At 36.8% G+C, this 13,951-nt stretch overlaps 1 long non-coding RNA gene and 1 pseudogene across 1 annotated transcript; both read right to left on the minus strand.

The window, feature by feature from the left end:
- Positions 1 to 436: 436 nt before the first annotated feature.
- On the minus strand, positions 437 to 1,448 carry LOC127666995 (uncharacterized). The gene is made up of 2 exons (XR_007973761.1): positions 1,104 to 1,448; positions 437 to 560 (listed from the first exon to the last, which is right to left on the minus strand). It is a non-coding gene; the product is annotated as an uncharacterized LOC127666995 (long non-coding RNA).
- A 5,581-nt stretch (positions 1,449 to 7,029) lies between these two features.
- Positions 7,030 to 13,951, minus strand: part of LOC127666993 (ubiquitin-conjugating enzyme E2 G1-like) — an 85,499-nt pseudogene continuing 78,577 nt past the window's right edge.

Here is a 13,951-nt window from a genome sequence, read left to right on the forward strand (position 1 = left end):
CATCTACTGTGTCATGTGATTAAAGACACACAGCACCATACTTTTTTCATTGTACATGTAGTTTAATTTCAAATTTTATTCAAGAGAGAGAGAGAGAGAGAGAGAGAGAGAGAGAGAGAGAGAGAGAGAGAGAGAATAAGAATTGTAGGCTACACTTCAATTCTTCAGTAACTGTGTGACCACAGGCCATGTTTAACTTTCTGTAAGATAAAGCACAATGGTACTGATTATATAACACTGCAGACTTCCACTAAGCGAGCTGATTTTCACAACTCCTCTCTGTCTTTTAAAAATTTGACTCGACGACAACACCAGGGCTCCAAAGATGATTGTTTCCTTCATTTTCTTCTTCTTGATGTTCTCTTTTTGTTAGAAGTCAGAGTCAAGGTAAAACAGGAAAAAAATGACCCAAAGTGATTAGTGTGTCACCCTCTGAGTTCTTTGTCCTTTCTTTTTTGTCTTTGCTGTTCTCTGTGCTTGCTATCCTCTAGATGATAGGGATGTAAATCCAATTTACATGTGGTGACTTGTAAGGAGGCTCTACTGATCTAGAGAGTACCCTTGAAATAAAATGAGAATCAAAACAAGAACTTGTAATAAAATATATAGACAAAATACAATTTCTATTATTAACCTCCCCCCAAAAAACACAGCAACACTTTACTGACTAGACAAGTTCCTTTTCTGCACATCAATTATCTCCCCAATAGCTAGGTAGTGTGCAAGTCTGTCCTAGTTTGACTATCAAGGTTAAGAAAAGTGAACCATCATCAATACTAGTTAGTCTTACATATATTAAAGGACAATGAGTTGTAAAACATTCACACTAAAATTATGACTGATTTCATGCTGAAAACTGTCCATTGGAAAGACATAGGTCAGAATTTAAGAGCACTGGCTGCTCTTCCATTCCCAGGCCAACTGACACCCTTCTCATAGCCTCTGTGGCCACCAAGCTTTCTCAAATAGTTTGCAGACCAACAGACATGGCAACCCCCCTCACACATACAGGGAGATGTAGTTAGGTGTGTGTGGCAGGTATAGGTGTTGAGAAGTGTACAGTGCAAGAAGGAAAATGGGCTGTACCATATTTAGGGTACGACCTGTAGATCAAGAGGAAGGACCATCTTCTCTGAGATTGATCTATCCCTTGGGAAGAAGGACAGTCAGCCCAGATGTGCTGGTATGTATTCCTGGTTCTTTATCAAAAAGACTTTGACTCTGACCTTGCTTCTGATTCCCCAGTGCAGGTTAGGAATCCAGCACAGATAGAAAGCGAAACCACACCAAGGAAACCAGCATGCAGGAAAAAAGCAAACCAGAAAACATGTTATGTTGGATGCAACAAAGCAAGCTCACATTCACAAATCTGTGAGCCTAAGACTCATCCCTGGCTGAAAGGAGAGAACTGAGTGTAGCACACACACAGAGTTGGTCATCTCTGAGTCCATACTCACCCAGGCCCGATGTTCACGTCACTAGGCCACAGGCTCTAACACCTCACTTTATTACAGATAATCATGGTGGCTCAAGCCTTTAATCTCAGCAATCAGATCTCCACTTTCTGGGTCAGCATGATCTCTGGAGTGAAAAGAAACAGATGAAGAAAAAACTCAATATTTCTTTGTTAAAACAGTTATTGTAAGTTTTAAGGAACATAATAGTTTGACATTAAAAATCTCTAGTTCACTATCACCTTTCTCACATGTCTAAGCCAATGCTTCCTAATGAGTTCTTCCTTCTCCATGACTGTCCCCCATCCCTGGGTGTTGTGTTGTATAGTGAATGTGTGTGTGTGTGTGTGTGTGTGTGTGTGTGTGTGTGTTCGCACATGCACACAGGACTACCATCACTGGAGGATTAAATATAAACAAACAAGACAGGAAAGCTGGAGGAACTATAGAAATAGCTGAATATTTTCTTTTTATCTTTTCATAGAAAGAAAAAAGAAAAAAAGAGCTGCCACTGCAGCAACATCTGCCACCATCATCTTCACCACCACCACCAACAAAAGATACTTGTCAATCTCCTTTTATTATAATAATTAAAATTTAAAATTGTGTGTGCTTGTTGGTGATCTATAGCACAACCCTCACAGGAGGATTAAATAAAATTAACTAAGAGATCCAAGGCTATATAATAAAAATGCTAAAACATAGATGATAGACAGACAGATAGACATATAAACAGAGACAGACAGAGATATAGAAGAGCATAAGAAGCCTTCCCCTCGAAAACAAGGAAGGCTGGAGAGAGAGGTCAGCCTCCTTATGTTTATTAAGGCAAAATCAAAAGAAAAAGTGAAATGAAACAAAACAAACCTAGCCGAATATTTTATTTTTCTTCAGATATTAAAAATATTTTTAAAAAGCACACAATCATCCAAAAGGGAGAGAGAGACAGAGACAGAGACAGAGAGACATAGTGAGAGAGAGAGATGAAAAGATCTATTTTTTTACCACTTTTTATTGTAATAAGAAAGTAATGACTTTAAAAATTAAAGCTGGCCCATCTTACTTTAACACTTATTAATACAATTTATTCTGTTGAGTAAGACAGGGATACCTGGTCAACACCCCCATAATTTAATAAGGAATTTAAAAAAAACAAGAAAACAGCCAGTAAACTGCTTGAACTCATTATGGTTTTTATTATTAAAAAAGAAGGAACAAAATAAAGGTTAATGGTTGTATTTTCTAATTGTTAATAAATAATCATTAAATATTAAAAATCGGTCCACTTTTCTAAAAAAAAAAATTGGTCCATCTTATTCACTGTTGTATCATGAGTACTGTACTAAAAACAAATTTTGGTTTTAATAAAAAGGACAACTTGTCAACTAGGAATCAAGGTGACATGGAGAACAGAATACCAACTTCACCATTGCCCTAATACTAGAGACCAAGAGTGATATACACAACAACCAGGCAACTAGCTGGCAATCCTCTTAGGAAAAGAAAAGTTAAGGAAAATGGCCAACTTAAACCTCATTTAAATAAAGGAAAAAAAAAGTCCAGATCTGACATCTGGTAGATCTGGGGTGGAGGAAATTATGATCCAGATGGGCAAAAATCTGGCCAACATAGCAACATACTGGACTGGAGAGATGGCTCAAAGGTTAAGAGCACTGACTGTTCTTCTGAATGTCCTGAGTTCAAATCCCAGGAACCACATAATGGCTCACAACCATCTGTAATGAGATCTGACACCCTCTTCTGGAGCATCTGAGGATAGCTACAGTGTACTTACATATAATAAATAAATAAATCTTTTAAAAAAATAAAATTAAATTAAATAAATAAATAAAAAAACATAGCAAAATACAAGACAGAAGGAGGCAGGGGTGGGGGTGGGTTGCCTTTCCCCTACCCAACATGTACCATATTGTCATCATGCTTTGAGGGAATATAGAGAGTGGAGAAAGTGCCTACTGCCAGAGATCTGCATATCCCATCTAGATGGACACCAAGCCTAGGAAGCTAAGGTTCCCACAATTCTCCAGTGCCCCAGGATGAAACACAGAGATGGGTTGGGGCACAAGAAACATGAGGATCAGGTCCTTCCATGAGCAGACTAGCACCTCTGCCCACAAGACACTGTGTTATTCCCAGCTTGAAGGAACTAGCTATCCATCCCTCCAGGACAAAGAGAAACCTCAAGCGAGGTGTGAGGGCTGGAGACCAGAGAGACATAGGTTTTATCCCTCACCTTCTCCCTTGCCTGCACCTCTGAAAGGATGCTCTTGGCTATGGTAGGATAGGAGTGATAAACGACACTCAGCTCCACCTACAACTCCCCTACCACCGCTAAACTTAAACATGCTTGTACAAGACCAGTGGATAGCAGAAGTGGCAGCCACAGGAAACAGTCCACATGGTTCCTCTGAAGGAGGAGCAGGGGAAGCAGTATTGGTAGCTAGAGAAGACCAGAAAGGGAGACCCCATTGCCACCTTGTACAAAGGTATGCTTAAGAAACTAACCATAAACAATGAAGCAAGGCCTAAACAAGTTCAGAAAGTTACCCCATGATCTACTGACAAAAATCACTAAATCTCAAAATATTCTGAAAACAGATAACAGCTAATAAAAGCCTTAGAAAACTTGAAAAACTCATTTTATATATATAATAAAGTATAAATGTGTGCCTACAATTATGCTTCCCAATACACTGTGTAAGGAGATGATTACAATCAAGAAAGACTAATTCCAGAAAAGAAATCCAGATACCCAGACTCTGTTTTGCCTCATCTGGGTCTTTTATAAAATAATCCCAGTGTTTTATATCTGACAAAACAGGGAACCAAAGTAACTTGGATAAAACCCAACTCTAGATCCTTTCTACTGTGCTATATATCTGTCTTCTGGTAAATGCTTCTCTAAAAGAATGATTTTTTTTTAAAGATTTGTGGTTTTAACAATTTATTCCACAAGGAAACCAATGAGAAAGGATTCCCAATTTCTTTCAAATTATAATGCAAGGTAATAAAAACACATAAAGGTCTTATGAATGTAAAGAGACTAGTTTTCTAAGACAGCTATGAAAATATTTCTTCTAAAAAACAAGTTCACTCAAATGAGGCATTTAGATTCTGGTTCCAAAAGAGGTTGTGTCCTTTCTTAAATCAGGGTTTCCCTAGTCTGTAGCCTTCCCTTGAAAATGCTGTTCTCCTGGTGCTATCTCCCAAAGGCTGGGATTAGGTACCACCGTGTCTACCTTTAAATTCTTAAAAATACTGAAGAACACAAACTTCAGTGTCTTCACTGTGACATAAGCCAAATGGCTAATAACTTATTTAGTTAATACGAAAACAATTCACACCATGCTTTACAATCCCAATCTAAATTTATACACAGTAGATTGGGTTTCAGGAAAACACCATCATCCAATTCCAGAAAACATAACTATGCACTGGTCATCTGCTCAGATTTAGATTTTGTTGTGATTCAAGTTGTCACTTGTAGAAGTTTGCACATAGGTCTTCTTCCCAGCCCCATGCTCCCAGAAATAAAACTCAGACTCAAAATATGTATACTTACAAATATGTTGGCCTTATAGCTAGTCTTCTCTGACTAGGCCATAGTGCATTATAACCCACTTACTCAAATCTACTTTCTGACACATGACTACTTACCTGGGCTCAGGTACCATGTGTCAGTCTCGTCACATTTTCCCAGGCAAATATCTCATCCCTGGCTCTATCCCAGAATTCTTTCTGCCTTCTGAATGTCTCATCTTGTATTCTACACTTTCCTATAGGCCATAGTTTTCTTTTAGTACAATACACAAGATATTCTCTCTACAGTCACTAGCATCCTTAAAACCTTCAAATTCAAATTCTTAATTATTCTAATTCTACTTGTACTTCTAAGATACCAACACCACCAGCAACATCCAGAGGTTACTATGGCTTTTAAACACTCATGTGTACCTGCTTCTCCTTTCAGGATTTTATTTTGGTAATACTGCCACTCCAGCTGGATGTTAGCACCAGGATGAAAAGGTGACCTTCCTGTGCCATGGTTGCTGACAGAGCCACTGTTTTTCCTGTGAGAAAAAAAAATTGAATTGTTTCTCTAAGTACAAAAGGATGTTAAGGTCATGTAATAGAATTTTTTCATGCAATTTTAATTATATAATATTTGTTCTTTAATCACTTATGCATTGAATCTTAAAAAGCATCACCATATAACATCACCTAATTTTTTTTAAGACAGGGTCTTCTGAAATTCTCTATGTAGACAACGCTGGCCAGGAACTCACTGATGTTCACCTGATAGGATTAAAAGCATGCACCACGCATGGCTCCAGCAATGTTTCTGATAAACCGACTCAATCTAAAATCAGCAGAGTCAGTTTTCCATGGCTTTTCATTTCTTACAATGAAAAGCAGACAACTCAGATCCCAGGCTCAAATTGTAGGAGTAGACAACAAAACAAAAACTATAAACAGACTTTTACAATTCAGATATAAATACGTTTATCCTCCCATTTTATTTTTTTTAATTTGATAGCAATAGAAACAAACTGGAGATTCATGCACAGCAATGAAAATCTGATGTTTAACATATAACCAAATGTGAATTTCAGACCCCCAGATTTTGCTTTGGTTAAGAACATTACTTTAATGTATCATTTCCTTTCATGTATAAAATGATAAGACAACAATAATGTTGTAAAATTGATGTGTAAGTAAAACACCACAGGCTTAGAGGGCAGGAGACTCAGAACAAAGAAACACATAACACAGAAAGTCTTCTTGCCTCTTCATATAAACTAGAAAAAAGAACAATTTACTAGAAGGTAAGTTGTCCCAAGGTTAAAACTAATTCTTTCAAATTCAAAATAATACTTTTCAGAGCTAAGTCACAACTACCTAGGACAAAAATAAAGCCTTGTTGGGAATCTAGAATTTTCTAGGATTTTCACATAAGAGAAAAACTGACTTTAAAAAGAAAACACTAGTGTAGCTATCTTGTCAAGAAAGAACTAAGGAAAAATCCTAAATAAATGTTTCAATACTAGTAAGTAGTACACACATAAACCTAAAATTTCATTTAAAAAAAAAAAGCAAGACTGCCCAGATGACTGACCTCTAGAATATAAAATTATCAAAACCCAAAGGTTAGTATGTTTACCTACATTCATGGAGGAGAGTTACTTCAACAGAAGAACAGAAAGTCTGAAGACACAGGATAATAGAAATTTCCCCTTAACAAACAATAAAAAGATATGAAAAATATCCAGAAAATATCCTCATCTATTTGAGATAATACAGTCCTCAATTTAAGATACTCTTCTCTGTATATTTCAGCTTACACCAAGCAGTAGTTTTCTAATTTTCCTACACTTGTGAATATAGGCTCCAGCCAATTTGAACAAAGGAATAGATTTAACTAAGAAAAATCAAAATACATTCCAAAGAATACATTGTTATCAATTCAGACACACACACACACACACACACACACACACACACACACACACACATTGATATGTATCAACTTTCTTAAAACAAACAAGAATACAGACCTTTGAGATCTGTTATATTTCTTATAGCCCCTGAGACAAAGAAGCCATCAATATCAACATGTCTTACAGAGCTCTGCTGTCTGGGCCAGTTCAATTTGCCTAAAAGGAAAAAAGAACATTCAAACCCAAACTAATACTTATCATTTAAAACAGATTAGTTAATTTTAGAAATCACATTCAAGAAGAATGGTATCATAACATAATATAGAATATACTATGGACTGTATACCACCTTAATAGATGAATTTCAGTTTCTCTAGTTATCTGATAGAATTTTAAATCACTTCTAACAACACCATGGTATTCTTTCTTATTCTATTTTCTAATTGTTTTCTTTTAAAATTTAATTTTACAAGATAAATTTGATTATTTGTAGCAATTTTGGTATGTGTAGTTTCACATACTTAGCTTTAATAAGCTCCATTCTGCACAACTCTACAAACTTTATTTAATGAAACAACAATAACAATGGCTACTGCCTCCCAGTGTTCCTTATAAGTATTAAAAAAAAGAGGTTTACAGGGGGATAGATTAATTCTCACAGCACTATGGAAAACATTACTACCACCCCCACCTTTTATAGACTAGTAATTTAAGTCCCACAGGTGATGAAAGCCCAAATTACAATTTAACTCCAGTCTGCTTGATTTCCAACTTTTTAGGCTATCATACTACTCTTCTAATTAGACATATTTCAAAAAGTCCACAGAAAAAAACAAAAATCTACATACAAAGGTAATTTTTCTTTCACCATTAGATGTTACTAGTTCTGCAGCACGTTTATTGCATTTATGGAGCTGAAAGTTAATATTATCTCGTAAGGACAATTACTGACTTAGAAAAACCAGAGATTGTTTATAAGGATTATTATAATCCAACTATTAGGATAATATTACTTTATAATAATTTTATTACAAATACCCCTCATGGTGTTCCAAAATATAATAGTACAGGTCCTAAATCTAAGAATCTAAACTCTAAGAACTTTCTAAGCTTATACCAAGTTCTGATTTCAAAGAATATGCTTGCGTATCAGCTTTAAACAACAAAACAAAACAAAATAAAAAACTTACTCCGGAACAACTGAGCCACTTCACGTACTAACTGTGAGGGGATTGTCTAGTCCCACTAGGTGCAAGGCACTGAACCTTTCTCCTTGCTGCTTTTAAGCAGATGTATGCTGGGCATCACTGATTCCTGTCGTTCCTCTTGCAGAGAGGAAATAGGCAAGAAAGGCAAACACCCATGCATGCTCCTGTCGCAGAAAGTGGCAGAGCAAGGACTCAGATCCAGGTTACACTAAATCAAACTCTTGCCATCCTCTATGTAAATTTCACTAATCACAATCTTTCTTTTGTAGAACAAGGTATCAAACTCAGGGCCTTGAACATGTAAGGCAAACAACAATCACAATTCTACTGTTCAAAGTACTATGAAACAGAAGGTAAACAACCTAAAAAATGTTAAATATTTAAGGGGTACAGAAGATTTAAATGAAATGCCTATCACATGGTTTCTTACAACATATAAATTTAAAAATTTACTCCCATTCATTGACCTAACTCATAATAGTATTCTAAAGCTTTCAAGATCAAGTGACCTTTGGTTTAAAAAAACCAAGAGACAAATAACAGATGGCATTATTATGAAATATTCCAAACTACTGACTAAAAGCCTATTTAGATATACAAACAAATAACATAAGAGCAACAAACATTCACATAGAAAGACCCTGCAACTTTCTAAAACCCCATTAGCATCTCCCTCTTTATGCCTCCCTTTCCACAGTTATAAAGATTACTATCATATAATCTTGAACCTTACTTTTTGCCCACAAAAAAAAAAGAGACCAAAACCTTTGTCAAAATAACTGAACTAGAATCTAGTTTAAGTAACAACTATCACAAAACAGCTTCCTGTTGGATTTGGATGACAAGTGTGAGCCACACACAGAAATGAGACAATCTACATAGATGTTAAAACAATCTCCCTAAGTTTACCACATAGTTACAACAGTTCTATTTCAATTTTAATTTTTAAGAGTGCATTATTGAAACAGCCTTCTAGAAAATCTCAATTACCGTTACCAATCAGCATCATTCTCACAGGAGATTAGGAACGGAATATAAAATGTCACGTTTACACAGCTCATAAATTCAGCTGTTTATAAAGTCCCCATGAAGAAGGAAAGCTTGGAATCCCAGTGCACACAGCACTGAAATGACCTGACATTTTGAGGTAGCCACAGTTAAGTTTAATGGGAAACATAGTAGCAAAGTTTTCAGTTATAGTTACTGTAACTTATATAACCTAACATTCCTAGAGGATTTTTATATTAAGAAGTTTGGAATCATTAGAATACCAGTAAGAACATCAGAATGAAAGCATCAAATAGAACTGTTTTGAAGAAAACAATTTTAGTACCTACCTGTGTCAGGTACAAGGGAAGACCAGCCTGTTTTTATTTTGTTCCAAATCAGAGGAAGCTTGCCTGTTAAGATAAAGGATTGAGCAGGAAGTGAAGATCCACTTAAATATATTTAAAGTGCAAATTTACTAGGTATCACCAAACACCCAGAAGTCAACAAAATGATGTATTTAAAAAAAAATCAAGCCAGGTGCAAGACTTAAACCACAGCACTCAGAGACTGAGGGCAGGCAGATCTCTGTGAGTTCGAGGGTAACCTGGTCTACAAAGTGAGTTCCAGGACAGTCAGGGCTATACAGAAAACCCTGACTCAAAACCAAAACAAAATTCTGACAGTTAGCTTTAGTGTTGAACCATTATGACTCTAAATATCAATAGTAGCATATCCGACAAACAAATATGCATGTATTACTGGCAAGAAAATACACTGTTAACAAAACATGTCTATGCTGCTACAGCAGACTAGACAAAGGCATATTTGGAAAACAGCTGTGTAAGAAATATAGTAAAACACACATTTAAATAACTAACACTATTTGGATTTGTATTAAAGAGTCAGACCACACAAGCAGACCATCATGTACTTAGGTGATGCCATGTGAACCTTCTCTCTATTTTAATTGGTCAATCAAAGGTTAGAGTCTATGATTGGGTAGTGGAGGGGAAAGGTGGGACTGGAGGCACAAAAGGGGGGGGCAGGTAGAGGAAGAAAAAGAGAGAAGGAAGAGGAGAGGAGGAAGCCACTCTGGACCACGTGGATGGGAGAAAGCACAAATCTTAGTGATTGGGAAGTAAGTATTTTGCCAATGAAGACATATGACTTATAATTAAAATATTTGGATTATGTGTCATTTATATGGGCTCTATGGGTTGGAAATTTTAGCAACAAATTTGTGCACCTTATATCCAGCTTAGAACTGAACTAAATTGAGAGGAAAATCCAGCCCCCTATATCCTAAACAACCAGAGGTAACAATGCAGCCCTGAGCTTGGCCACAAGGTGGCGCCAATGTCACAGCACAGTTGGGGTTCCCTGAGCCTGAGAAAAATTCAAGGACCCAAAATCAGTGCTGCCTGAAAAGCAACATTCACAGCTGAAGATCAGCAATTGAACAACAGCTATCTTTCCAAAACTTTCTTCACAGACACAGCAGACTGATCTAGGCATTTCAGCCGCAAGCTAAACTTCCCCTGCAGCTTTCGAATTTCCAATATCCCCCCACCACACTTCTAAACAGGGCACAGGACAGACAAACCAGCTCTCCCAAATGCTTACACTGCAGGCTGCCTAATATCAACACACATGCTGAAGGCTATAGGCCAGACAAAAGATCCAGAGGGCAAAAAAACACAAAAGCCAAGGATCTTTGTGCGGTCAGCCCCTCCCTACTAATAAAAGACCATTAATAAATACTAGTAAAGACTAATAAAAAGACCAATAATAAATACTAATAAAAAACTAATAATAAAAGAACCACAATTTTCTAAATCCAACACCAGAGGGAAACAAACATACCAAATAATAAGACCAAATAATAAGAAATAAATAGTAATTACTGCAATTGTTTGATCATTCATTTCCTCCCACATGAATAAGGTGCTACAGAGAATTAAGGAGTTTCTTAACTAGTGATTATAAAGAGCAATGATATTTTTAAACAATTTTTTGTTTCTCAGAGTATATGTGACCGAAGTCTAGAAATTAAATTTGCCAAGGTACATTGAAGAAAATTTTGCATTTTCTAGAGACTAACTCTAAAACCTGTACTACGATAGACTCTGAAGTAACACTTTACCAGCAAAACTTGTAATTATAAACAATATGATCTAACCTCATTAAGCAAAGCAAATATTTTGATTGATTAGTACTTAGTTTTAACTCAACAAACCTGTCCCTAATAGTTAGTTTTAGTCATCACAGAGACAACAGTACAATACTATACTAATGAAAATGTAGCTCTAGCTTTTGTCTCTATAACAAGGACCTACACTAAGGACTAAAGAGTGCTAATAATCACATACATTAAGAGTCACAGCCCAGAGAAACAATGAAATCATCTAAACCAGTAAGACAGACAGGCAATTGAGCAGTGATGTATTAACAGAGATCTTAAATGCTAAACGTACTTCGGACAGCTGCACAGGTCAAAAAAAAATAATACTGACATACATATTGAGAGCAATTTACTGTGGGGACAAACATACACAAAAGTGACCCTAAGAAGACTCAAAATTAAGAAAAAAATTGGGGAGTAGTACCCAATAAACAAAGACAAGTGCTAAAATGATCAGCAAGGAAAAGAATTTAGATTGGGTAAATGAAAGCTCAGAAAGAGGTTATTTGGAATCAAAGGGAAAAAAATAAATAAATATCTGGGAGGTGGAGAGAAACTGATGGAACAGTCTCACTGAGCAAAAAAGTGGGTGAGTAGGTATCTTAGAGTTTTATTGTTGTAAATAGTCACCATGACCAAGGAAACTTTTATAAGGAAAACATTGCATTGGGCTGACTTACAGTTTCAGAGGTTTAGTTCATTATTATCATGGTGGGAAGCATGGCAGCATCCAGGCAGACATGGGGCTAGAGAAGTTGCTGAGAGTTCTAGATCTTGATCTGTAAGCAGCAGCAGGAGACAGTGTCCATACTGGGTGTAGCCTGAACATAAATTAAGACCTCAAAGCCCACTTTCATAGTGACGCACTTCCGTCCAATTTGGCCACACATGCTCCAATAACACCACACCTCCTAATAGCACCACTCCCTATGGGACAAGCATTCAAACCCATGAGCCTATGAGGCCCATTCTTATTCAAACCATCACAGTGGATATGTCTTCTGTCTGGAGCCAGCCCTGGCAGAGGTGTTTCTTTCTTCTTGGTTCTTCTTGAGGCAGCAGAAGGGGGAAGAGCATGCTGAACCCCTTTAATACAGTTCCTTGTGTTGTAGTGACCGCCAATTACATAATTATTTTCATTGCTACCTCATAACTGTAATTTTGCTGTCATAAATCGTAATGCAAACATCTGTTTTCATATGGTCTAAGGCACCCCCCTCCCTTATATGTGGGTCATGACCCACAGCTGGGAGCTGCTGGGCTGGGGATTAGGTGTTTACATGCAGCCTTACCAGTCTTGCTGGGGATTAGGTGTTTACATGCAGCCTTACCAGTCTTGCTGGGTCCAGCATTTTCTGACTGTGCCCGCAGTCCTCCTTTTAGGAATATAGTAATGTATATCTGTGCCACTGCATGCTGAAGTTAATACACATTTAGAATTCACAGGGTCTTATTGAGACGGTGGAAGATTATGGGGGCTTCTGAAGTAGGATTAAATACACTTTGCATTATAATAACGGCCTCTTAGCCTTTGGAGCCTGGGAGTGGAATGTAGTGGTTTGAATGAGAATGTCTCCCATAGGCTCAAATATCAGAACCCTGGTGGTGACTTTACAGCTATACCTTACCAGGGGCAGGCTCTGAGACTTGCATGTAGACTAGCCTCAATTCCAGTTCACTTTCTCTGTTCATGTTTGGGGCTTAACATGTGATCTCCCAGCTCCCTTCCATGATGGTCTCATCCCTCTGGAGGCACAAGCCAAAATAATCTCTTCCATAAATTCCCTTGGTCATGGTATTTTATTACAGCAACAGAAAAGTAAATAATACAGACTATAAATAATCAAAGATTAAAACAATTTTTACTTAATCTTAAAAAATTCATGATAAAATTGGGCACCAAAAAAGTAAAATGTACTCACCACAGTCTGTATTGCACTGACTATTGCAGCCAGTGTCCCTCTTCCTGCGTGGCAGAACGGCTGCTCCAGCTTCTGGACTCAGCCACAACCAAGAAAAGGCAAGACAGTAAACAACAGTTACAGCTCCTGCCACACAATTTACTTAAAACCCCCGACAGATTTACAAGTGCAGTCTCAGGTTTTAACCCTAAAATAATTAGGCTCCACTGTTTTGATTATTTTGTCTTTGATGTAAAACTATAGGTGACAACAATGGTATGTGCTGTCCAAATTGCAAACAACTTGTTTTAAACAGATTATTAAAATAGTATACATTCACTGTGTTTTTTCAAAATTTAGAGACATAAAAAGAAAAGGTTTTACTATATACTTATGACACTATGTACTAGATACTTGTGCAATGTTCCTAATTCTCAGTATTACCAGCAATGCTGAGATAAACTAAAATACGTTAAATTGTTCTATGCAAAATATCTACTTCCTCAGGACAAAATTCTTGACAGTAAAGTGAACTTTAAGGGTTACAGTTTATGAACGCTGAAAACACAGAGTTGGTGTATAAAGTCACATCATACCTGAAAGCATATCATAAACTAAAAAGAAAATAATTATATAGACATGTAACTGTCTTTATTCATTAAAACACACCCATTTTCCCAGTCATCATTCTCAGATTGCTTCCTCCAACAGCACTACCTCGTGGTGGGTAGAAAAAATTAAGTCAATTTTATATAAT

This window comes from Apodemus sylvaticus, chromosome 16 (genome assembly GCF_947179515.1).
Source record: "Apodemus sylvaticus chromosome 16, mApoSyl1.1, whole genome shotgun sequence".
Lineage (NCBI taxonomy): Eukaryota > Metazoa > Chordata > Mammalia > Rodentia > Muridae > Apodemus > Apodemus sylvaticus.